This window comes from Pan troglodytes, chromosome 5, assembly GCF_028858775.2.
Source record: "Pan troglodytes isolate AG18354 chromosome 5, NHGRI_mPanTro3-v2.0_pri, whole genome shotgun sequence".
Classification (NCBI taxonomy): Eukaryota; Metazoa; Chordata; class Mammalia; order Primates; family Hominidae; genus Pan; species Pan troglodytes.
Window position 1 is genome coordinate 98,662,577 of NC_072403.2, and position 22,085 is coordinate 98,684,661.

At 42.7% G+C, this 22,085-nt stretch overlaps 1 long non-coding RNA gene across 2 annotated transcripts in view; it reads right to left on the reverse strand.

Annotated features, from left to right (window-relative positions):
- Positions 1-600: 600 nt before the first annotated feature.
- The window catches only part of LOC134810206 (uncharacterized), a 396,797-nt gene continuing 375,312 nt past the window's right edge, over positions 601-22,085 (reverse strand). The window contains exons 5-6 of one of the 2 annotated variants that reach the window (XR_010157733.1): positions 14,851-15,226; positions 601-8,933 (exon numbers count right to left, since the gene is read on the reverse strand). This is a non-coding gene — a long non-coding RNA (uncharacterized LOC134810206). The other variant, XR_010157734.1, reaches the window with a different exon arrangement.

Consider the following 22,085-nt stretch of genomic DNA (forward strand, 5'->3'; position numbering starts at 1 on the left):
GTTTTGATTTGCATTTCTCTGATGGCCAGTGATGATGAGCATTTTTTCATGTGTTTTTTGGCTGCATAAATGTCTTCTTTTGAGAAGTGTCTGTTCATGTCCTTTGCCCACTTTTTGATGGGGTTGTTTGTTTTTTTCTTGTAAATTTGTTTGAGTTCATTGTAGATTCTGGATATTAGCCCTTTGTCAGATGAGTAGGTTGTGAAAATTTTCTCCCATTTTGTAGGTTGCCTGTTCACTCTGATGGTAGTTTCTTTTGCTGTGCGGAAGCTCTTTAGTTTAATGAGATCCCATTTGTCAATTTTGTCTTTTGTTGCCATTGCTTTTGGTGTTTTAGACATGAAGTCCTTGCCCATGCGTACGTCCTGAATGGTAATGCCTAGGTTTTCTTCTAGGGTTTTTATGGTTTTAGGTCTAACGTTTAAGTCTTTAATCCATCTTGAATTGATTTTTGTATAAGGTGTAAGGAAGGGATCCAGTTTCAGCTTTCTACATATGGCTAGCCAGTTTTCCCAGCACCATTTATTAAATAGGGAATCCTTTCCCCATTGGTTGTTTTTCTCAGGTTTGTCAAAGATCAGATAGTTGTAGATACGCGGCATTATTTCTGAGGGCTCTGTTCTGTTCCATTGATCTATATCTCTGTTTTGGTACCAGTACCATGCTGTTTTGGTTACTGTAGCCTTGTAGTATAGTTTTAAGTCAGGTAGCGTGATACCTCCAGCTTTGTTCTTTTGGCTTAGGATTGCCTTGGCGATGCAGGCTCTTTTTTGGTTCCATATGAACTTTAAAGTAGTTTTTTCCAATTCTGTGAAGAAAGGCATTGGTAGCTTGATGGGGATGGCATTGAATCTGTAAATTACCTTGGGCAGTATAGCCATTTTCACGATACTGATTCTTCCTACCCATGAGCATGGAACGTTCTTCCATTTGTTTGTATCCTCTTTTATTTCCTTGAGCAGTGGTTTGTAGTTCTCCTTGAAGAGGTCCTTCACATCCCTTGTAAGTTGGATTCCTAGGTATTTTATTCTCTTTGAAGCAATTGTGAATGGGAGTTCACTCATGATTTGGCTCTCTGTTTGTCTGTTGTTGGTGTATAAGAATGCTTGTGATTTTTGTACATTGATTTTGTATCCTGAGATTTTGCTGAAGTTGCTTATCAGCTTAAGGAGATTTTGGGTTGGGACAATGGGGTTTTCTAGATATACAATCATGTTGTCTGCAAACAGGGACAATTTGACTTCCTCTTTTCCTAATTGAATACCCTTTATTTCCTTCTCCTGCCTAATTGCCCAGGCCAGAACTTCCAACACTATGTTGAATAGGAGTGTTGAGAGAGGGCATCCCTGTCTTGTGCCAGTTTTCAAAGGCAATGCTTCCAGTTTTTGCCCATTCAGTATGATATTGGCTAGGGGTTTTTCATAGATAGCTCTTATTATTTTGAAATATGTCCCATCGATACCTAATTTATTGAGAGTTTTTAGCATGAAGCATTGTTGAATTTTGTCAAAGGCTTTTCCTGCATCTATTGAGATAATCATGTGGTTTTTGTCTTTGGTTCTGTTTATATGCTGGATTACATTTATTGATTTGCGTATATTGAACCAGCCTTGCATCCCAGGGATGAAGCCCACTTGATTGTGGTGGATAAGCTTTTTGATGTGCTGCTGGATTCAGTTTGCCAGTATTTTATTGAGGATTTTTGCATCAATGTTCATCAAGGATGTTCATCTAATATTCTCTTTTTTGGTTGTGTCTCTGCCTGGCTTTGGTATCAGAATGATGCTGGCCTCATAAAATGAGTTAGGGAGGATTCCCTCTTTTTCTATTGATTGGAATAGTTTCAGAACGAATGGTACCAGTTCCTCCTTGTACCTCTGGTAGAATTCGGCTGCGAATCCATCTGGTCCTGGACTCTTTTTTGTTGGTAAGCTATTGATTATTGCCACAATTTCAGATCCTGTTATTGGTGTATTCAGAGATTCAACTTCTTCCTGGTTTAGTCTTGGGAGAGTGTATGTGTCGAGGAATTTATCCATTTTTTCTAGATTTTCTAGTTTATTTGCGTAGAGGTGTTTGTAGTATTCTCTGATGGTAGTTTGTATTTCTGTGGGATCGGTGGTGATATCCCCTTTATCATTTTTTATTGAGTCTGATTCTTCTCTCTTTTTTTCTTTATTAGTCTCGCTAGTGGTCTATCAATTTTGTTGATCCTTTCAAAAAACCAGCTCCTGGATTCATTAATTTGTTGAAGGGTTTTTTGTGTCTCTATTTCCTTGAGTTCTGCTCTGATTTTAGTTATTTCTTGCCTTCTGCTAGCTTTTGAATGTGTTTGCTCTTGCTTTTCTAGTTCTTTTAATTGTGATGTTAGGGTGTCCATCTTGGATCTTTCCTGCTTTCTGTTGTGGGCATTTAGTGCTATAAATTTCCCTCTACACACTGCTTTGAATGTGTCCCAGAGATTCTGGTACGTTGTGTCTTTCTTCTCGTTGGTTTCAAAGAACATCTTTATTTCTGCCTTCATTTCATTATGTACCCAGTAGTCATTCAGGAGCAGGTTGTTCAGTTTCCATGTAGTCAAGCGGTTTTGAGTGAGATTCTTAATCCTGAGTTCTAGTTTGATTGCACTGTGGTCTGAGAGATAGTTTGTTATAATTTCTGTTCTTTTACATTTGCTGAGGAGAGCTTTACTTCCAAGTATGTGGTCAGTTTTGGAACAGGTGTGGTGTGGTGCTGAAAAAAATGTATATTCTGTTGATTTGGGGTGGAGAGTTCTGTAGATGTCTATTAGGTCCGCTTGGTGCAGAGCTGAGTTCAATTCCTGGGTATCCTTGTTGACTCTGTCTCGTTGATCTGTCTAATGTTGACAGTGAGGTGTTAAAGTCTCCCATTATTAATGTGTGGGAATCTAAGTCTCTTTGTAGGTCACTCAGGACTTGCTTTATGAATCTTGGTGCTCCTGTATTGGGTGCATATATATTTAGGATAGTTAGCTCTTCTTGATGAATTGATCCCTTTACCATTATGTAATGGCCTTCTTTGTCTCTTTTGATCTTTGTTGCTTTAAACTCTGTTTTATCAGAGACTAGGATTGCAACCCCTGCCTTTTTTTGTTTTCCATTGGCTTGGTAGATCTTCCTCCATCCTTTCATTTTGAGCCTATGTGTGTCTCTGCAGGTGAGATGGGTTTCCTGAATACAGCACACTGATGGGTCTTGAGTCTTTATCCAATTTGCCAGTCTGTGTCTTTTAATTGGAGCATTTAGTCCATTTACATTTAAAGTTAATAGTGTTATGTGTGAATTTGATCCTGTCATTATGATGTTAGCTGGTTAATTTGCTCGTTAGTTGATGCAGTTTCTTCCTAGTCTCGATGGTCTTTACATTTTGGCATGATTTTGCAGCGGCTGGTACCGGTTGTTCCTTTCCATGTTTAGTGCTTCCTTCAGGAGCTCTTGTAAGGCAGGCCTGGTGGTGACAAAATCTCTCAGCATTTGCTTGTCTGTAAAGTATCTTATTTCTCCTTCACTTATGAAGCTTAGTTTGGCTGGATATGAAATTCTGGGTTGAAAATTCTTTTCTTTAAGAATGTTGAATATTGGCCCCCACTCTCTTCGGGCTTGTAGGGTTTCTGCCGAGAGATCTGCTGTTAGTCTGATGGGCTTCCCTTTGAGGGTAACCCGACCTTTCTCTCTGGCTGCCCTTAACATTTTTTCCTTCATTTCAACTTTGGTGAATCTGACAATTATGTGTCTTGGAGTTGCTGTTCTTGAGGAGTATCTGTGGCGTTCTCTGTATTTCCTGAATCTGAATGTTGGCCTGCCTTGCTAGATTGGGGAAGTTCTCCTGGATAATATCCTGCAGAGTGTTTTCCAACTTGGTTCCATTCTCCCCATCACTTTCAGGTACACCAATCAGATGTAGATTTGGTCTTTTCACATAGTCCCATATTTCTTGGAGGCTTAGCTCATTTCTTTTTATTCTTTTTTCTCTAAACTTCCCTTCTCACTTCATTTCATTCATTTCATCTTCCATTGCTGATACCCTTTCTTCCAGTTGATTGCATCAGCTCCTGAGGCTTCTGCATTCTTCACGTAGTTCTTGAGGCTTGGTTTTCAGCTCCATCAGCTCCTTTAAGCACTTCTCTGTATTGGTTATTCTATTTATACATTCTTCTAAATATTTTTCAAAGTTTTCAACTTCTTTGCCTTTGGTTTGAATGTCCTCCCGTAGCTCAGAGTAATTTGATCATCTGAAGCCTTCTTCTCTCAGCTCGTCAAAGTCATTCTCCATCCAGCTTTGTTCTGTTGCTGGTGAGGAACTGCGTTCCTTTGGAGGAGGAGAGGTGCTCTGCTTTTTAGAGTTTCCAGTTTTTCTGTTCTGTTTTTTCCCCATCTTTGTGGTTTTATCTACTTTTGGTCTTTGATGATGGTGATGTACAGATGGGTTTTTGGTGTGGATGTCCTTTCTGTTTGTTAGTTTTCCTTCTAACAAAGAGGACCCTCAGCTGCAGTTCTGTTGGAGTACCCTGCCATGTGAGGTGTCAGTGTGCCCCTGCTGGGGGATGCCTCCCAGTTAGGCTGCTTAGGGGTCAGGGTCAGAGACCCACTTGAGGAGGCAGTCTGCCCATTCTCAGATCTCCAGCTGTGTGCTGGGAGAACCACTGCTCTCTTCAAGGCTGTCAGACAGCGTCATTTAAGTCTGCAGAGGTTACTGCTGTCTTTTTGTTTGTCTGTGCCCTGCCCCCAGAGGTGGAGCCTACAGAGGCAGGCAGGCCTCCTTGAGCTGTGGTGGGCTCCACCCAGTTCGAGCATCCAGGCTGCTTTGTTTACCTAATCAAGCCTGGGCAATGGCGGGCGCCCCTCCCCCAGCCTCGCTGCCACCTTGCAGTTTGATCTCAGACTGCTGTGCTAGCAATCAGCGAGACTCCGTGGGCATAGGACCCTCCGAGACAGGTGCGGGATATAATCTCGTGGTGCGCCGTTTTTAAAGCCCGTCGGAAAAGTGCAGTATTCGGGTGGGAGTGACCCGATTTTCCAGGTGCCATCTGTCACCCCTTTCTTTGACTCAGAAAGGGAACTACCTGACCCCTTGTACTTCCCAAGTGAGGCAATGCCTCGCCCTGCTTTGGCTTGCACATGGTGCGCGCACCCACTGACCTGCGCCCCCTGTCTGGCACTCCCTAGTGAGATGAACCCGGTACCTCAGATGGAAATGCAGAAATCACCTGTCTTCTGCGTTGCTCATGCTGGGAGCTGTAGACAGGAGCTGTTCCTATTCGGCCATCTTGGCTCCTCCCCCTATTCTTAGGTTTTGTTGTTTAACATAATCCCAAACTTTTTTGAGGCTTTGCTCATGTTTTTAAAATTTTTTAATTGTTTCTCTTTGTCAGATAGCATTAATTCAAAAGCTTGTCTTCTAGCTCTGAAGTTCTTTCTTCTACTTGTTTGATTCTATTGCTAAGACTTTCCAGTGTATTTTGCATTTCTCTAAGTGTGTCCTTCATTTTTAGAAGTTGTGATTGTTTTTTATTTATGATATCTATTTCTCTGGAGATTTTTCCATCTGTATCCTGTGTCTTCTTTTTTTTTAATTTCTTTAAGTTGTTATTTGTCTTTCTCTGGTGCCTCCTTGAGTAGCTTAATAATCAACCTTTTGCATTCTTTTTCTGGCAATTCAGAGAATTCTTCTTGGTTTGGATCTATTACTGGTGAGCTACTGTGATTTTGGGGGAGTGGTAAAGAGTCATGTTTTGTCATATTGTGTCTGGAATTGGTTCTTTCTGGTGGGTTCTTTGTCTCACTGACTTCAAGAATGAAGCCACAGACCCTTGCAATGAGTGTTACAGTTCTTAAAGATGTTGTATCCAGAGTTTATTCCTTCAGATGTTCAGATTTGTCCAGAGTTTCTTTCTTCTCGTGGGTTCATGGTCTTGCTGACTTTAGGAGTGAAGCTGCAGACCTTTGCAGTGAGTGTTACAGCTCTTAAAGATGGCACATCCAGAGTTGTTTATTCCTCCTGGTGGGTTCATGGTCTCACTGACTTCAGAAGTGGAGCCACAGACCTTCGCAGTGAGTGTTACAGCTCTTAAAGTTGGCGCATCTGGAGTTGTTTGTTCCTCTTGGTGGGTTTGTGGTCTTGGTGACTTCAGGAGTGAAGCTGCAGACCTTTGCGGTGAGTGTAACAGGTCATAAAGGTAGTGTGGACACAAAGAGTGAGCAGCAGCAAGATTTATTGCAAAGAGCAAGAGAACAAACCTTCCACAGCTTGGAAGGGGACCCAAGTGGGTTGCCGCTGCTGGCTTGGGTGGCCAGCTTTTATTCCCTTATTTGGCCCTGCCCACATCCTGCTGATTGGTCCATTTTACAAAGTGCTGATTGGTCCGTTTTTACAGAGTGCTAATTGGTGCGTTTACAAACCTTTAGCTAGACACAGAGTGCTGATTGGTGCGTTTTTACAGCATGCTGATTGGTGCGTTTACAAACCTTTAGCTGGACACAGAGCACTGATTGATGTGTATACAATCCTTTAGCTAGACAGAAACGTTCTCCAAGTCCCCACCTCACCCAGAAGCCCAGCCAGCTTCATCTCTTAATCTCCCCTCTAAACAGGACACCCCAAATGCTGTTGGGAATTGGGCGATGACCACTCTAGCTACTTCCTGCTGGATAGAGGCAAAGAAAGGGCCCTGCAGTTGTAGTGTCCTCAAGAGGGGAACTCTTTAGGCCAGTGAAAGGGCCAGCTGGTTAGTCCAGAGGTCCTCAGTAGAAGTTGTTAGTTGAGCTCATTTGGGTTTCCATTTGTAAGACCATCTGTAGCTTGACGGCCTTGATCCTAGAGGAAACAAATTTGACAAGGAGGTTAAAAATGGCCTGAAGGTAAGTAATAACAAAATGGCTGCCACAGGACCTAGAAAGGGAAGAAGTCATGTTGCCCAACTCTAGATGTTGGTATAAGAGTTTGAAAGTCATTGTCTGATTTCAGAAGCCTTTTCCTGTAAACACCAGGCAGCATCTCATACTATCCCTGACTGGTTAGTGTAAAAACAACACTTTCCCCTAAGAAGGTGCAGAGTCCTCCTTTCTCAGCAGTGAGGAGGTCTAGGCCTCAGTGGCTTTGGAGAGTCGCTGCTGCCAAAGAGTCTATTTGGGATTGTAGAGTAAGGATAGCTTTCGTTATTTCTTGCAAACTGTCTGAGAAATACTTTGAGTGTGTGTGGTAGTAGGATAATGAAGTAGATAAACTGGCTATTCCAGTTCCTGTAGCAGTAGCCATTCTTAACCCTATAAGTAGGGGTATTCGTTGTATGGCTCTGCACTGACAGACTTGGGCTTTGAGGGGTACTGATAGGGTCTGATTTCCTGGGGGCAATGTTAATGTTGGGACTTAGAAAGACTAAGGTGCAGGTGCCTGTCCAGTTAGTGGGAAGGCAGATATACATCGATGATCCACATAAGAAGAATATACTTATCTGGGTAGACAGAACTGGTTGTTTTTGTTAAAAAGATGTGTGAGTTTGTTGTTTTCATTTTCCCATACTCCTAGAGTACTTGCAAAGGTAGCTCCAGTGAATGGCTGGAAAGGGGTGCTGGGAGCAAACTGAGTGGCTACCTATGTTCTATTTTCCTATTGGAGAAAAAACCATTTCATACCTACTAGGAACCATTCGAGAGTGTGATTGAAAGGGGGGATGAGAAGGCATTCACTAGTGGTGGGGGCGCTTCTGTAGGAGGTCCAGGGGTGAATGGTCATACAGGGAGTATGTTTGCCATTACAAAACCTGGACTGTTTGTTAAGCAGGGAGGAGTTGATGGTTTTGGGGGGCCCTGAGAAGCAGACAAGCCATCTGAATGGAATTGTTTGGATGACTCGGAAGTTACTATGATCAGTTGGGACTTGAAGTTGTAGGGTGATATTACACTGATGGGGTAGTAGGTGCCCCAGGGGCAGGCCTGATAATAGGTTGTGTTGGATGCATAAAGGGGTTTGGAAAATTAGGATGGTATTCATAGTTATAGGGCCATGTATGGGCTTTTCATTGCTTGTGTAATAGGTGAGGTTGGAAATGTAAGAACATAAAAGTTGGAATGCACGTCCTGTTAGGGTATTCTTGGTCCTATCAGAGATGGGGAAGTCAGCTAATGATTGCATATTTAGAAGTCAGAAAGGGTCTTTTCCTTCATAATGAGGGTGGTAGGTTAAGTTGGTAAAAACCCAATTTTTTTGCGGGAATGGGAGTGGCAACATAAGCAGAAGTTGATAGAGAGATACAAAGCCAAAAGTAATTTGCCAGGGAAGGATTGGACTGGTTTAACAGAGAGTGGGTTAAGTTGAGAGTCTTGTAGAGGTAATTAGGAGCTAGTGGAAGGGGAGGGGTGATTGTATGAGATATCCAAGGAAGCAGCAGGGATAGATAGGCAAAGAGTAAATAGGAAGGTAAAGAGGGTGCTCTGGAAGATGAGATCATCTTATCCAGTCTGAGTTAAAGGTAGAAGTAAATCGCTGTCAGAAGGAAGGAATATAGAAAGAAGGTTGATGTGATTTGGATTCTCATCCCAGCAGGAGCTACTTACTGTATATAGTCCTATTGCAAAGGGTATGGTTAGTATGCTACGTAACAATATGATGAAATAGTAAAAGAATTCCATTAAAGGGGCAAGGAGAGGTGTTAAAGATAAAGATTATATAGGTTTTCACTTATCTTTTTTAATGAGGAAGGAGTTTTTCTTCAGGATCAGTGGTAGGAGCCTTTTTAGTCTGGGATTTTTCCTTCTGAAATAGGAGATGCAAGTCCTCCAACAGTTCACAGGTGTATCGAGGCTGGTCTAGCTGATCTTGGGACTCCTGAGCTGACAGTCCCACAGTTTCCTCAGGGGGTGTCCAAAATTTAACTCGGATGTGGTAAATCCAAGATTCCACTCCTGCCACCTTAACTGCAGTGGGAGTAGAGAGGATTACCGAGTATGGTCCTTCCCACAAAGAGTCCATAGATGGGGAGGTAGAAGGGAGAGATTTGACCAACACTAGATCTCCTGGTTGAAACAACTCTGTTCCCTTTTCTCTATGACATCCTTCAGGTAGGTTTTTAAGGTTTTGTTGATATTTTGCCAAAGAAGTTATATCTTTGACCAAGTTGGCCATTTCCTGATCAAGTAGGAGGTCATTTGTGAGAAAAGGTCGTTCATACAGCATTTCATATGGACTGGGCCCTATTTTGTGAGGAGAATTTCAGATTCTTAATAAGGCCATAGGCAAGAGAGTAGGCCATGGGAGATGGGTTTCTTGTGTTAGTTTCCTTAGGTGCCTCTTGAGTGTTTCATTTGCCTTCTTGACATTCCCTGAGGATTGTGGCCTCCAGGCGCAGTGAAGATGATATTGTATCCCTAATGCCCTGGAAATTCCCTGAGTTATTGTGGCTTTAAAAGCTGGACCATTGTCACTCTATAAGCTTTGGAGAAGCCCAAATCTAGGAATTATTTCATGAATTAGGACTTAGTCAGTTCCTGAGCCTTCTCTGTCTTGCAGGGGAAAGCTTCTATCCAATTTGCAAAGGTACAAACAAAGACCAACAAATATTGAAATCCCTTTGACTTAGGCATAGGTCCTCTCCAGGATAGTGACCTATTCTTTGTTCCCCCAAAGGGGCCTTATGATGGACCAAGCGATTATTCCTTTGGCACACCTCACAGGCTTTGACTACCTGTCAGATGGTCTGGAGGACATTTGGCCCTGTAAATAGGGATTTGGCCATATGATGAGTGTTTTCAATACCCATATGAAAAGTTTGGTAGAGGGTTTTAAGTATTTTCCACTGGCTGGTTTTGGCTATAAGTACCTTTCCTTCTTCTGTCCTTAACCACCCCAAGGGGAGAAAACTATGCCCCTGTGAAACTCCCTATTCTGTTTCAGTCAGGGAATACTGGGGCTTAATCTCTTGGAGGGGGTTGTTCCATACCAACAGTCCTTCTGCAGGTATTTCTAATGGGAGATTCTGCCTGGCAGCAATTTCGGCCTCAGCATCTGCCTGACAGATTCCTTCTGCATTTTCTCCTTCACCTTTCTGATGGCTTTGTCAGGGTAAGACTGCCACCTCCTTGGGTTTTTGCACTGTGTGCAATAACTCCATAATTTCCTGTGGTATCTAATGGGGGTTACCCCAGAGGTTAGGAACTCCCTTTCTTTCCATATTGCAGCATGGCACGTAGGATTAGATAAGCCTACTTGCTATCTGTATACACATTTATTCTTTTTCCCTTTCCCATTTAATCTTTTTCTCTTTCACAGTTCTAAGGCTCGGGTAAGTGCCCCTAGTTCTGCTAACTGGGCACTGGTCCCTGGGGGAAGAGGCTTACTTTCACGTACGGTTACATCACTAACTATGGCATAACCTGCCCTTCATATCCAATTCTCCACAAATGAACTTCCATCGGTATATAAGTTAAGGTCTGGATTAGCTAAGGGGACTTCTAAAAGATCATCTCAGGCAGTATAAGTCTGGACTATAATTTGTTGGCAGTCATGCTCGATTGATTCCCCATCCTCTGAAAGAAAAGTGGCAGGGTGGATGGCCATGCATGTATGTATTTAAGCAACAGTCTCTCAAGGAGTAGTGCCTGGTATCTAAGTAGGTGGTTGTCTGATAGCCATAAACTTCCTTTGGCACCTAATATGCCATTTACATCATGAGTAGTCCAGACAGTGAGATCCTTTCCTTGTATTATTTTGATAGCCTCTGACACTAAGAAGGCCACAACCAAAACTACCCTTAAACAGTGAGGCCAGCCTTTTGCTACTACATCATTTTCCTTATTTAGGTATGCCACTGGTTGTGGGGTTGTCCCACGAGTCTGGGTAAGGACTCCAAGAGCTATCCCTGCTCTCTCTGTAACGTATAAAGAGAAGTTTTGTCCTGTTGGGAGGCTTAAAGCTGGAGCCTGTACTAGGGCCTGCTTTAAGGTTTTGAAGGCTGTTCCCACCCCTGGTTCCCATTCTACTAGATGAGTATTTGCCCTCTGGGTCTCCTTGATTAGAGTATAGAGGGGCCTGCCTATCGCACTGTATCCAGGGATCCATAGTCGGCAAAAGCCGGTGATTCCAAGGAATGCCCGCAACTGTTTTAATGTCTTAGGGTGAGGATAAGCCAGGATAGGCTGTATTCATTCCTTGCTGAGGGCCCTGGTCCCTCTGGCTAAGATTAGGCCTAGATATTTGACCTGCTGTAGGCAAAGCTGGGCCTTCAACTTAGACACCTTGTACTCTTGATTAGCTATAAAGTTCAAGAGATCCAGAGTAGCCTGCTGGCATGAGGCTTCCAAACTGGTAGCCAAAAGTAAATCATCCACATACTGAAGGACCAGAGTACCTGGACTTGAGAAGTGGCCTAGATCTTGGGCCAGTGCCTGACCAAACAGATGAGGGCTATCCCTAAACCCTTGGGGCAAGACCATCCATGTAAGTTGGGACATGTGGTCTGTGGGATCCTCAAAGGCAAAGAGAAACTGGGAGTCAGAGTGCAGGGGAATATAGAAGAAGGCATCCTTGAGGCCCAGAACAGTGAACCATTCTGCTTCCTCTGGTATTTGAGAGAGCAGGGTATAGGGGTTGGGTACAACTAGATATAGAGGAATTACTGCCTCATTGATGAGTCTAAGATCTTGCACTAGTCTCCACTGACCGCTCGGTTTTGGACTCCTAGAATTGGGGTGTTGCAGGGACTGCTGCATTTCCTTACTAAGCTTTGAGCTTTTAAATGTTTAACAATATCTTGTAATCCTTTATGAGCTTCAGGCCTTAAGGGATATTGCCTTTGATAAGGAAAAGTGGTGGGATCTTTTAGCGTGATTTGGACTGGCTGGGCAGTTTTTTCCCTTCCAAATTGTCCTTCCAATGCCCAGACTTCAGTGTTGATTCCCTCAAGTAGGGGACAACAAATGGGTAACTTGTTCCCCATATTCGTGTAAATAATAGCTCCACCTTTGGCTAATATATCCCTCCCTAATAAGGGTGTGGGACTTTCAGGCATAATAAGAAAGGCATGTGAAAAGAGCAAAGTCTCCCAATTACAACTGAGGAGGTGGGAGAAATACCTGGTTACAGGCTGTCCCAGCATTCCTCGGATGGTAACGGACCTTGATGACAGTCGTCCAGGACAGGAGATTAACACTGAGAAGGCTGCACCAGTGTCCAGGAGGAAGTCAATTTCCTGGCCCTCAATGGTTAAGCATAGCCAGGGCTCAGTGAGGGTGATGACATGAGCTGGCGCTTGCCCTGGACACCCTCAGTCCTGTTGTTGGATCATCTCATTGGGGGCTTCCAGCCCAGAGAACCATTGAACTCTGGGGCAGTGTGCCTTCCAGTGATTGCCTTGGTATAGCAGACATGGACAAGTGGGCAGCTTGTTTCTCACTGGACAATCTTTTTTAAAGTGTCCTTGTAAATCACACTGATAACAAGCCCTACCAGGTGATTGGCCTGCTCCATTTTCTGTCCTCTCTGAACTACCCAGGTTTGTTTGTCTGAGGCCATGACTAAGGCTGCAGCCTTTCTCTGATCTTGCTTTTCATTTTGGGCCTGTTCCTCTTGGTCCCTATTATAGAATACTGAGGTTGCCAGGTTTAATAATGCCTCCAGATTTTGTTCAGGGCCCAGGGCTCACTTTTGGGGCTTTCTCCTGATATCTGTGGCTGATTGGGTAATAAACTTATCTTTTAGGATCAACTGACCCTCTAGTGAGTCAGGTGACAGGAGAGTATATTTTCTTAAGGCCTCCCGTACCTGCTCGAGGAAGGCAGAAGTATTTTCTTCCTTTCCCTGAGTTATGGTGGACATCATTGAATAATTCATGGGCTTTTCCTAATTCTCCTTAGTCCTTCTAGAACACAGGTCAACAGATGTTTATGACTCTAGTCCCCATGATCTGAGTCAAGGTCCCAGTGGGGATCCATACTGGTGATGGCTTGCTGATCGTTAGGGAATTTGTCCCTTTCTTCAGCTGTCATTCTATCATTTACTTGACTAAGATACCAGGTATCTCCAAACTCTCAGGCTGCAGCTAAAGCCACATTCTTCTCATTAAAGGTCAGGGTTTGATCTAACAATAGCATGACATCTCTCCAAGTGAGATTGAAGGTTTGCCCTAGACCCTGTAGAACATCTATGTACCTATCAGGATCATCTGAAAACTTCCCCAGGTCTGCCTTGATCTGCTTTAAATCAGAGAGGGAGAAGGGGTCATGTACCCGGGTTGGGCCAAATTCCCCTCCCCCTACAGCTTGAAGGGGACATAAAAGATAGCCTGTGGGTTTTTGTGGTCCTTTGGAGATTTCTTTGCTTGTTTCCTTCTGGGCAGGGGAGATTAGAGGAGGCTTATCATTAATAGGAAGGAGAGCTATAGGGAGGCTAGGATATGGGGGTAAGCTGAGAGGTCCTCCTGTGGGATGTAAATTGTAAGCTTTGCATAGTTGTGGATTCTCCCTCAATGAAAAGAAAGCTTGGACTTAAGGTATTTCACTCCATTTGCCTTCCCCCTTACAGAAAAGGTGAAGCTGCAGGATAGTATTGTAATTTATACTTCTCTCAGGTGGCCATTTTTCCCCATCAGAGAGAGAATATTGGGCCAAGCCATAGTGCAGAAAAAAATGAACTGCCTCTTTTTCAGGGTTTGCAGGTCAAATTGGTTGCAGTGGCTTAGGATGCATTTCAAGGGTGAGTCTGTTGATGCCTGAGTGTTTCCTATCTGAAAGATAAAACTGCCCACAGTTTTGGTTTGTTTGTTTCTCCCCCTGCCCAAGAACCTGTAATGGTCCCTGGACCCTGCTGGTCAGAATAGTTGTGCTCACTGATGCAGCAGCAGAAACACCTCTTGCCCAAGAACCCACAACAGTCCCTGGGCCCTACTGATCAGAATAGTTGCGCTTATCGATGCAGCAGCAGAAAAACTAATTTTGCTCCTAGACCACAAGGAGGACCGAGGAATGTCAGATTAGTAGCCCTTATTGATGCATTCTCAAATACCTGTTAGAGTCCTAAGCATTGTCCTGTTAGCACTGGGACTTTACCACTGTCCTATAAAGATGTTATGCCCCAAAAATGAAGTGGAGGACCATACTCTGAGGGAGGGAAGGGATCTCCAGAGTTGGAAGAGTGATGCCTTTTGTCCTCACTTATGTGGAGGATATCATTTCTGAGGCTCTCCATATCCTAGTTTCAGGAATAGCTTTTGTTAGTCCTGCTTGTCTGAGGAGGGATCCTAAAATTCCAGATAGTCCCCCACCCCAATGGGGCTTTGGGCAAAAATTATGTCTTTCTGATTGGTGAGCCCAGGTGCCTAAAGAAGGTAACAGAGTCCTGAAGTTTATACTAGAAATCATTCTTACAGGATAAACTAGAAAAGCACCAGAGACAGGGAGTGGTTTTTAGAAGCAGGACTAGCCTCGGAGAAGAGAGGCGAGAGGAAGTTTGTCTGACAGGCATTAGAACCCAGGAGGCAAGGGTCAGGATAGATAGGATAGATGGGCAAGTCTCGCTTGGGCAACCTGATTTTGAGAGTTCCACTCATGGCTGCAGGATCAACCAACTTGTTGTCGGGACCCCAGAGCTGAATGGCTTTCCTCTCTGTCAATGCTTGGTTCAGCCCAGAAGTACAGGAAAACTGGAAGCTGGTTCCAGGCAAACCAACACTCCTAACTCTGTAAAGTCGGGGGTTGTTAGAGAGCCCTTTCCCAGGAAGCCTGACACCCAACGGCCGCACTAGTCACTTTACACTGGCCAACAGGTTCCTGGTATTTAGCCCCTGAATTCTAAGGAAAAATAGGACAGAATAGCAAGCAAAAGGGGTCCGATGGTACTCACCACTTGGTGATTGTCCCATCTGGGTTGCCAAAATGTGTCCAGAATTGGTTCCTTCTGGTGGGTTCTTGGTCTTGCTGACTTCAAGAATGAAGCCTCAGACCCTCACAGTGAGTATTACAGTTCTTAAAGATGGTGTGTCCAGAGTTCCTTCCTTCAAATGTTCAGATGTCTCCAGAGTTTCTTGCTCCTAGTGGGTTCATGGTCTCACTGACTTCTGGAGTGAGGCCGCAGACCTTTGCAGTGAGTGTTACAGCTCTTAAAGGTAGCGCATCCAGAGTTTTTCATTCCTCCCAATGGGTTTGTGATCTCACTGACTTCAGGAGTGAAGCTGCAGACCTTCACAGTGAGTGTTACAGCTCATAAAGGTAGTGAGGACCTAAAGAGTGAGCAGCAGCAAGATTTATTGTGAAGAGCAAAAGAACAAAGCTTCCACAGCATGGAAGGGGACCCGAGAGGGTTGCTGCTGCTGGCTCAGGTGGCCAGCTTTTATTCCCTTATTAGGCCCCACCCACATCCTGCTGATTGGTCCATTTTACAGAGCACTGATTGGTCCATTTTACAGAGTGCTGATTGGTGCATTTACAAATCTTTAGCTAGACACAGAGTGCTGATTGGTGCATTTTTACAGAGTGCTGATTGGTGTGTTTACAAACTTTTAGCTAGACACAGAGTGCCAACTGGTGTGTTTACAATCCTTTAGCTAGACAGAAAAGTTCTCCAAGTCTCCACCCAACCCAGAAGCCCAGCTGGCTTCATCTCTATATTACCAAAATTGTTTTTCTGGTTTCTTCTCATTTGGGTAGACTATGTCAGAGGGAAGATTTGGGGCTCAAGGGCTGTTGTTCAGATTCTTTTATCCCATAGGGTGCTCCTTTGATGTAGTGCTCTTCACCTTCCCCTAGGTATGGGGCTTCCTGAGAGATAGACTGCAGTGATTGATATTTCTGTTCTGGGTCTAGCCACCCAGTGGAGTTACCAGGCTCCAGGATGGTACTGGGGAGTGTCTTCAGAGAGTCCTGTGATATGATCCATCTTCAGGTCTCTCAGCCATGAATACCAGCACCTGCTCTGATGGAGGTAGCAGGGGAGTGGACTCTGTGAGGGTCTTTGGTTGTAGTTTTGTTTAGTGCACTGGTTTTTTGTTGGTTGGCCTCTAGCCAGTAGGTGGCACTTTCAAAAGAACATCAGCTGTGGTAGTATAGGGAGGATACAAGCTTATCCTAGGGTTGCCTGGATAAGTATTTGGGTTTCTCAAGGAGTGAGCAGGAATGTAGAACTCCCAAGAGATATGTCCTTTGTCTTTAGCTACCAAGGTGGGTAGAGAAAGACTATCGGGTGAGGCAGGGTTAAGCATGTCTGAGCTCAGATTCTCCCTGGGCGAGGCTTGCTGCAGCTGCTGTGGGAGATGGGGGTGTGATTCTCAGGCTGATGGAGTTATGTTCTTTATTTCTGTTCTTTATAAATTATCCAGTCTGTGTTATTTTGTTATCATGGCACAAATGAACTGAGATCAGAGGCATCATACCGGTCACCAGGGAAGTGGGGGAAAGCCAGCAGTGACAGGTCTCACCCAGCTCCCAGGTAGCCTGAAAGGCCAGTCTCACTCCCACCATGTCCCCGCAACAGCACCAAGTTTATTTCCAGGCAGTAGATGAGCAGGGCTGAGAACTTGCCCCAGGCTACAAGCCTCACCACTGAGAAAGCAAGCAGGGCTTTCAGAGTTTGTGCCTCCCCACCTGCTGTGGTTTCTGTGCCAATATCTGCACTCTCTGTTCGCTCCTCCCCCAGATTCTGTCCAGGATACTTAGCATGTGGTGGAAATTGTTACCAAGTTCAGCTGTAAGTTCCATTCTCCCTGTGGTCTTTCCCTGGTTCCACTGGCAGCCTTCCCCACAGACCCCTGCAAAACAAAGTTAGGAATGGCTTTCCTGAGGACAGAAGAGTGCTCACAGGGCTCTTCCTGCCACTTCCTCTATCTCTATATTTTGATCAGCTCTCTAAAGTTGTCTCAGCTCCACATAAGCTCAGATTCTTCTCCCATGATCTGGGCTTTCAGTTTCCCCAGTGAGGATGTGTGTTTGGAGGCAAAGGTTTCCCCTCTCACACTTCAGGCACTCAGTTTTTTGGCTGTCTCACTGAAAAGCAAGCTGCTTCCCTTCAAAGGGTCTCTGTGTTCTTTTGGCTTTCCTGGTATGTTCTTCCATAGTTCTTGGAGCAAAAGTTCATGATGTGGGCCTCCACATACTCCTCTGTGTGTCTGAGTGGAAGCTGCAAGTTAGCTCTGCCTCCTATCCACCTTTTTTTTGTAATTTGCTTTTAAATATTCAGTTTAGACAATGTGATTTATGTGTTTATCAGTTGGTTTTAACTTGCATCATAGAGGTGTTTAGTTGCCCCAGTTAGACATATTCTCTGAGAATGTTACTGACAAGTCTATTCACCCAAAAGATGGGTTCTTTTCTGTTCTTTGCCACAACGCTGATAAGCAAAACTGAAAGTGAGTGTCAAGCAGTACAGGCTTTTATTTGATGACCATAGAATTGAGAAGTGGGAGTGTGGCTCACAAATCAACCATTCAACTTGTAAGAGCTTGGAAGCCACAGATATAGGGCATATTTAAGAAAAGAATTGGGCATTGAAAGCAAGGGGAGGAATATTCATATCTATCTTTTCTTGGAATGAATGGAGAACTTCTCAGAACTGGTGTGCCACCTTCCTTTTTGTCCCTTTATGGTTTCTTCCAATCATTGTCATGGTGATTGTTAACTGTCATGGCACTGCTGAGAGTGTCATTTAACATGGAAATTAGATTATAATTAATTTTGAAGTTCTTCAAAGGTCAAATGAGCTGCCATCTTGGATTCCCCCATGAGCTTCAGCTGGTTTAATTATGAGGGGTATCTTCTGATGGCAGGCCTCCTGTTTCTTAAAGATAAGCAGAGAAGCAGAGTTAAGGCAGGGCAGAAATTCAGCTAAGTCATGAAGGCATTACACTGGGTAACAAAGGGAGGTCAGCTAACATATATTGAAAAGGCCGCATACCAGAGGCAGCTACTTCAAGTATTTTATCTAATTTTTAAAACTCTGATTAAAAATATGTTTTGTCAATTAGTACAATAGATGTTAGACATTTTTTATTATATTGATGAAATTAGTGCTGTTAAGATCTGTTGTTTGACTAAAATTACTGTAAAGAAATGTCCTGCCTTTATATGAATATGATATGAATAGCAAATTCAATAATCTGAATCCTAGGGCCTTATGCTTGGCCCCAAAATAATAGTGGACTAGAAAGTTAATTGTTCTAATTTAATGTTCCATTAATTCATGCTTGATGGACAATGCTTCTCTGAAACTCAGATTCAACACGTTACAATCTTACATTGATCCAGAATTATCCCCAATCAATTTTCATTTCTTAACTACAGATACAGTTCATGTCTCTTGAAATAAAATTGATGTTTTAAAATTTGTCATCTGTTATGCTAAAGTTTGTTTCAAATAATACAGATTTTCATCATATGAAGCAAAATATTTTATGGGAAGTGAATAACTGGGTGATTAATTATTTTGTAATCATTTCTTTTCTTTAGATCTGTGTTCCTTTGTTCTGTATGTCTCAGCTGGTTTGAATTTATCTGCTTAGAAATTATTTTGTGAAATTTAATATTTTGCACAGAAAATTCTTTCATTAAGTTACTTTTATTTCTCACTATTCAAAAACAAATATTATAAACTCACATGAAATGACTGTTTCTATTTGATGGCTTTCTTTATACAGACTTTTAGTGAAATGAAAAATTAGCTTAATAATGGCTTAACACTTATTAATGATAATATAATTATATCAGACTTATCATGACAATTGTTTTCTTCTATGCCTAGATGGAAAGATGATTCAATTAGGCATAAAACTGCTGCCTCCTAATTGGAATTATTTGTGTCTAAAGATTTAAAAATTAATGGGAACATCAAGTTGATGCAATTCAATCCAGGGAATTAGTTTCTATCATACCTTTAATAAACTTTGGATATGCAGGGTGCTATGGTTTGAATATTTGTGTCTTTTTCAAAATTTATGTTGAAACTTAATCTCTAATGTAAAAGTATTAAGAGGTGGGGCCTTCAGAAGATGATTAGGCCATAAGGGCTCTACCCTCATGGATGGGATTAGTGCCTCATGAAAGGACTGGAGGGAAATAACTAGGCTCTTTTTATCCTTCCACTTTCTACCATGAGAGGATGCAGCAAGAAGGCTCTCACCAGACACAGAATGCCAGTGCCTTGACCTTGAACTTGTCAGCCTTTAGAACTGTGAGAAATAAATTTCTGTTTTTTATAAATTACCCAGTCTGTGTTATGTTGTTATTACAGCACAAATGTTATTACAGCACAAATGAACTGAGATCAGTGGCTTTAAGCCTTTTGAAGTATGCAGGTCCCTTTGATAAATTACAGTAGTCCCACTTATCGATGGTCTCATTTCACTTACCCGTTGTGAACCATGGTCCAAAAATATTTTATAGAAAATTCCGGAAATAATTTATAAGTTTTAAATTGCATGTTATTCTGAATAGCATGATAAAATCTTGTGCTGTTCTGACTCATTCTGCCTAGGACATGAATTATCTCTTTGTCTAGCATGTCCACTCTGCACATGCTACCTACCCATTAGTCACTTTACAGCCATCTCAGTTATCAGATCGACTACTGTGATATCACAGTGCTTGTGTTCAAGTCACTCTTATTTTACTTAATAATGGCTCCAAAGCACAAGGGTAATGATGCTGGCATATTGTTATAATTGTCTTATTTTATTAGTTGTTAATCTCTTACTGTGCTTAATGTGTAAATTAAACTTTATCATAAGTATGTATGTCTAGGAAAAAATATGGTATATATAGGGTTCAGTACTATCTGTGGTTTTAGGCATCCACTGGGGGTCTTGAAACATATCCCCTGTGGATAAGGGGGATAAAAACTACCAGCACTCTTCAGAGAAAACATGCATACATACACTCAAAACTTAGCAGCCAAAATAAAGAGACTCTCAGACTGTCTAAAGCTTATCCACATAACTGGGAAAAAGAAGTCATACAGCAGAAGCATATAGAAAAACAACAAAATTTAAAGACACAATGCAACTGCCCCTTTTGTCCAAGATTGTATGAATGCCAATAATAATAATACCCTAGAAATACAAGCATGTGCATTTCCTTTTTTCTTCCTTCTGTTAATGAGTTTAATGGAGATTAATAGAAACTTACTGGTATAAATACCTGATAAGACCATCTGGCTTCATCTCTTTATTTTACAAGTGAGGAAAATGAGACCTAGAAGATAAGTGATTTCTCCAAGATGGCATCATTAGCTAAATGGCAAAGATAGATCTCAAGATTCATAGGCCAGAGCTCATAGGCCATGCTTTCTGCTCATGAAAAAGACCAGATTCTCAGCCACCTGAGTCTTGCAATGGCTCCTCTCCAATGTTAGTGCTTGTGAGTATAGGATCACAAAGTTGTAAGGGTTAGAAACAATTGATGTTTCTCTTTTGATATTTACTCTTTTACATCCTTCTTGGAAATATCTTACTCAAGAGTTACACATTTGGGGGCTAAGGTTAGTAGCATCAAAATGTAGCTGGCCAGTATATAAATTAGCACCAAAATAGAACAGCTGGATCCTCTAGCAATGCAGAGAAGGTAACTGCTTGCTGGACGAGGCTGGCAAGCTGGTTCTGAGAGACTGCATTTGTTGGTATATATAAACTTGATGAATTTACTATGATTCAGGCATAGTGCATGGAGCTTTAGGTTAATAGGTTTGTAAGGGGAATCTGTCAGCATTCCTAATGTAATACTGTCCCTCAGGGGCTGCCACACATTAACCAAGTTCTCTGAGATCAAAGCATAGAACCAGAAAGCCAATTTGTTAAATTACAATGAGAAATATGCTGTCACAGAGTCTGCCCTCAGGGCAGATCTACAGAGGAGACCAAATCCTAATCAGAAAGTTGCTTCTGAACCTGGAGTCCAAATAAAGTGTGTTATATGAACTTAAGGCAGCAGACTAATGCAGTCCAAATTATCCGCCTCACCGTAGGGATGATGTTTCCTATGGAAACCAGAATACTTAAATTTCATTCTCTCTCTAGGGGCTTTATAATTTAAGGCTAAAGTTTTTATTCTCTTACTTTAGGTGAATTCCAAGTATGTCCGGGGACTTCTCTTTGACCTTAAAATTGAGCAAGAAGGTTTTGGGCATAATATGCCCAAAGTAAGCCCTGTCTGTGTACAGCCTTGTCTGTGGAGGCAAGGAATCTCCTGAACCCAGTACCTGGAGTGCTTATTCCACAGGTTCTCATGACAACCTTGCCCTCACTTTCACCCAGCCCAGGGGTGAGGGGCTGAAGATCAAAACTAACTAATTCAAGTGAGACTCAATTTGATTACTACATACCAAGAAGGTTGAGATTTTTCAATTTACTATATGACTGATCATTGAGTCAATCACTTTACCTTACAGATGATGAAATGGAGACCCAGAGATATTAAATGACTTATCCAAAGGCATACAGCTTGTCAGGAGTGAAGTAGGACTAAAACCTAGGATCTGTTCTACCCATAGATGTAGGCAAATACCTCAGGTGGTCTCCACTCTTTGGAGTGCCTTCTTCAAAATGTTTGAAGTCTCCTCTAGTGCCTGGGACTGATCAATTATGCCCCCCAGAAAGGGTATATAACCCTGGACTGGCAACCACCTGGGCTCCATCATTCTTTCTCTTTTCCAAGACTCTAACCTATACATGGGGTTAGGCAGAAGCCCTGAGGAGCTCTGGGACTTGAGACTGTGGTGTTGTACGGGGCCCACATTAGGTTCCAGTGGGGAAGTCTGTTAAGAGATTGCTCTCATTGGCCAGCATGCTTCTTCTTTTGTAGGATAATGGGAAAGCAAGCAGATAGAATGATATTGGCATAAGGATTTGTGTAACTTTCACTCACACTGGACACAGAATGAGTTCAGGTCTTTGGCCCATAAAAAGTCCACTACTAACCCTGAGATTGAGCCACATGTGTGGACCCATGTGTTGGCTATTGCTTGTTCATGTTCCAACAGCAGTGCTACCTCTTGTCTACAGTACCTGAGGGTGGCAAGAGGCAGCAGGCATTCTTTATACGCTGTACCTACTGCCACCTGAGGCAATCACCCCATTCCCTCTACAGACTTGAGGTAGG